The sequence below is a fragment of the Arachis ipaensis genome, chromosome B7 (assembly GCF_059453495.1).
Source record: "Arachis ipaensis isolate K30076 ecotype BB chromosome B7, ASM5945349v1, whole genome shotgun sequence".
Taxonomy (NCBI): Eukaryota; Viridiplantae; Streptophyta; class Magnoliopsida; order Fabales; family Fabaceae; genus Arachis; species Arachis ipaensis.
The window spans coordinates 50,290,903-50,295,201 of NC_142442.1; the positions used below are offsets into that span (position 1 = coordinate 50,290,903).

Genomic DNA, 4,299 nt, shown 5'->3' on the forward strand with positions numbered 1-4,299 from the left:
TCCCGAACCAGTTGGTTCAAGGTGCTAGGTGTTGAAGCACCCCTAAGGACTTACTCCCTCAAGTCTCTCCCCCATACATACACACCACAGGCATATAGTTTACTTATTTTCTTTTCTTGAGACCTTGGTGTCCAGCACCTCTTTGGGTTACTAAATGCTTTGTAGTGAGGGTTACTCTTGATAGTGGATTTTCAGCTGATAATCCTGGGTTAGTTAACCCAAGTTACCAAGTGATAAAGCACCCCTGAGAGCTTATTCATCCAAGTAGATCCCTCACACAGGAGCACCACAGACACTTGTCTCAAGGTCCAAACCATTGGTGCCTAGCCTTATTGCTTACTCTTTTTCTTTTGTTTTTCACTTCCATTAACTTTCCCTTTTCTCTTATTAGGATCTTGTCATTAACTTAGTCTCATGGGTATATCCAAAGCAAAGTATTCAAGTTAGATAGTTGTCCTCCTAGCCTTGTGGTTGAACTAACTTAGCTAACTTATAACTACCCCAAAGATTCATGAATGCACTTCCACATTATGAACTCTACTCTGGTCTTTTAAAAACAATCATTCTCTCTTCATTTAATTCAAAAGGAACAAGCATACAAGTAAGTTAAGTAAGGATGCAGTGACATAAAGACTAGCACACAGACCTACTCAGAACTTAAAAGACAGAAAAAATTCAACTACAAGTAGCCAAAAATCAAAAGTGCATTCGGACTTCCAACTTTCAACCATTCTGCGTACAATGGAATTAAGTAACAATACAACCTTCGGGTGATGATTTCTGGTTGCTCTCTCTCTTTGTCATCATCCTAGTTTTTGGCTGCCTCGCTTCTTTGGATAGAGGTGCACCATTTCCTCATAAGATTCCTGCAGGGTGACTGGAAGTTGCTTGTTCCCAAAGCACTTGAGACATAGTTAGCTTGCATGTATGCTGGTGCTTTTTGAACTCAATTTGGTATGTGAACACCAAACTTAGTTCCTTGCCCAGTGCAAACATTGCACATATGCAGAGAACCCCATATCTTATTGTCAACAAAGCAATGATCACCTATAGTCTAACTACATCTAAGTGGTTTCTCTTTATTGGATGGAGCTAGCAATGCTCTTCTGGAGTGGAGTGTAATTCTAACCAATGTCCTTTGGTGGAACACCAAACTTAGAATTACACCATCACTCTTGGATTATTCTGGTGTGGAACACCCAACTTAGCTCCTTACAATACAGGGGAAACGACTTGTGATTTTTATTGAAATAAAGATGAAAGTGAAACTACCTGAGGTTGGGTTGCCTCCCAACAGAGCGCTCTTTTATCGTCGCTAGCTCGACGTTTTTCCTTCATCAGGGTGGTTGGTAGTGCTTAAAGTCCTCCCCTCTTGCTGTGGACTTGTATCCATTGGTTGGATCAATGATCTCCACATGTTCCAGGGAAAAGAACTCTGTTGATAGTGAAGACCTTAGGTAACTGAGATGGTACAGTAGGGAGATTAGGGGGAATATCCGGGAAGTAAGCTGAGACAACTCTATCCCCTGGAGAGAAGTCTTCCGTAGGGATCTTCTTGTTCCTCCATCTCCTTGGTACCTTCTTCTTTGTTTCTTTTGAGGTTGCCTTCCCCTTGGTGACCTCTTTTTTCCAAGGAGTTGTGATGCTGTCTTCACCTGCCTCTAGAGGTTTAGGTTCCTCCAACTTTTTCTTGAGCTGTGGCAATTGCTGTTTTCCTTGTTTATCTATTAAGGGGATCTCAGAATGAACTGGCTGTGCTTCAGTGCTTGTTCCCTCCTTCAGTGTCTCATTATCATTTGTGCTTAGTTCCTTGTCCTCTTGATCTATTTCTTGTGAGAGTTTGAAGACATTGAAGCTGAGTCGTTCATCATGGATTCTCAATATTAGCTCCCCTTTCTCTACATCGATAAGTGCTCTGGCTGTAGCTAGGAATGGTCTTCCCAATATGATTGGGTGAGCGTGACTCTCTTCCATGTCTAGGATGACAAAGTCTGTTGGGAGAAAGTACTTCCCAACCTTTAGCAACACATTTTCCACCACTCCTATTGCTTGCTTTTGAGTTTTGTCAGCCAGTCTGATGATTACATCTGTGGGCATTATCTCATTGATCTGCAGCCTCTTCACCAGGGATAAAGGCAGTAAGTTGATGCTGGCCCCCAAATCACATAGTACTCTATCGAACATAGTTTCACCTATGGCACAAGGGATGTGAAAACTCCCTAGGTCTCTTCTTTTTGTAGGCAACTCAGGTTGAATAAGGGCACTACATTCCTTGTTCATCACTATAGTCTGGCCTCCTTTGAGTGAGCTTTTCTTGGGAAGAAGTTCCTTCATATACTTGATGAATGCAGGCATTTGTTGAATTGCCTTGATGAATGGTATGTTTACATTCAGAGATGCAAACAAGTATAGGAACCTTGAGTATATTCTCTTTTCCACAGCACCATTGAGCAGTTGAGGGAAGGGAGCATAGAGCTTCAGCAACTCTTGTTGTGAGATTTTTGGTCCTTGGTGATCTCTATCCTCCTTCTTTGTTGAGTTATCTTCAGGTTGTTTGCAAAGTTTGCCTTGCTTGTCTTCAGTCTCTTGATCACTCGTAGTGACCATTTTGCAATCTTCCCATCTTACTTTCTTTGCTTCTCCCTTGGAGTTTTTTTCCGTGTCACTTGGAAAGCTATCGGTAGGTTTGGGAATCTTCTCAGCTAAATATCCCACCTGGAATTCCAGCTTTCTAATGGTCTCTCCCTGGTTCTTAATATTGGCTCGCACTTCCTCTTTGAACACCTTATTTTCTTGAATCTCTTGGCATATTCCTTCAAGTAAGGCTTCAATCTTAGAGAGCTTGTCATCAATTGATGGGTGATTCGGAGTAGATGTGCTGTTTTGGTTTTGATAAGCATATGAAGAAGTGTTGTTGTGGGGGTGTTGAGACGTCCTCTGTGTGAATTGCTGGTGAGCTGCATTGTTGTTGGAGTTGTAACGTCTCTGGTCTTGGTTTTGATCTTGCTCACTTCTCCACCCAAAGTTTGGGTGGTTTCTCCATCCAGGGTTGTAGGTCTTGGAGTATGGATCATAGTTTTTCCTTGGTGAATTCCCAATGTAGTTGGCTTGCTCCTGACTCCCCTCTGCTTCTTTATTCACTCCTTCTTGGATTGTTGATGAAGTGGAGATTGCTGCTACTTGTTTTATCTCCATCTTCTTGGTGAGGTCAGCCAGCTACTGGGTAATGAGCTTGTTTTGGGCCAACAGAGCATCTACATTGTTTAGCTCCATTACTCCTCTTGTGTTCCCTCTTTCGGAAGCATAGAAGTAGTCGTTCTCTGCTACTATTTCAATAACATCTATGGCTTCCTCAATGGTCTTCTTCTTGTTCAAAGATCCTCCAGATGAATGGTCTACGGCCTTCTTTGACTCATAAGAGAGCCCTTCATAAAAAATGTGCAGCTGCACCCATTCGTTGAACATGTCATGTGGACACCTCCTTGTTAAGTCCTTGAACCTCTCCCATGCTTCATATAGAGTCTCACCATCTTGTTACCTGAAAGTTTGGACCTCAGCTCTCAGCCTATTGATTCGTTGAGGAGGGTAAAATCTTGCTAAGAATTTGTTCACCACGTCTTCCCAAGTTGTCAAGCTTTCCCTTGGGAAAGATTCCAGCCATTTGGCTGCCTTGTCCCTGAGTGAAAATGGAAATAAGAGCAGTCTATAGGCGTCAGGATGAACACCATTAGACTTCACTGTGTCACATATTCTCAGGAAGGTGGTTAAATGTTGATTGGGGTCTTCTTGAACACTTCCTCCAAACGAACAGTTGTTCTGAACAAGGGTGATGAGCTGTGGTTTAAGTTCAAAGTTGTTGGCATGGATTGTTGGCTTTTGGATGCTACTTCCACAATTTCCTGGGTTTGGATTGATGTAAGAGCCCAAAACTCTTCTATCCTCCCCAGCATGATTTGCTCTACCTCCTCCCCCATGGTTGTGATCTTCTTCTTCATGATGGTTTTCCATGTTGTCTTTCATGTTTGTTTCAAAGAATTCCTCTTCTTTCTCAGCACCAACCACTTTCTTTCCTCTTGCCTCCCTCCTTAATCTAAGGAAGGTCCTCTCAGGTTCAGAATCGAAGGAAGTTGAAGCCCCGCTTCTTCTCCCTATCATATAACCATCAAGTGCAAGCAAGAAAAGATAGGTGCAGAAAGTATTTGTGTCAGAATTACTGTTAGTTGTGGTTGATGCAATATATCAAACAGTTAGTGGGTTAGCAAACAGAATTGAAAATAACAAAGAAGAACAAAAGAGTAG

The 4,299-nt window shown here is 42.3% G+C and overlaps 1 non-coding gene across 1 annotated transcript; it reads left to right on the top strand.

Moving 5' to 3' along the window:
* Nucleotides 1-3,463: 3,463 nt before the first annotated feature.
* LOC148551121 (small nucleolar RNA R71) lies at nt 3,464-3,567 on the top strand. Its single transcript, XR_015892569.1, has one exon. It is a non-coding gene; the product is annotated as a small nucleolar RNA R71 (small nucleolar RNA).
* Nucleotides 3,568-4,299: the final 732 nt, after the last annotated feature.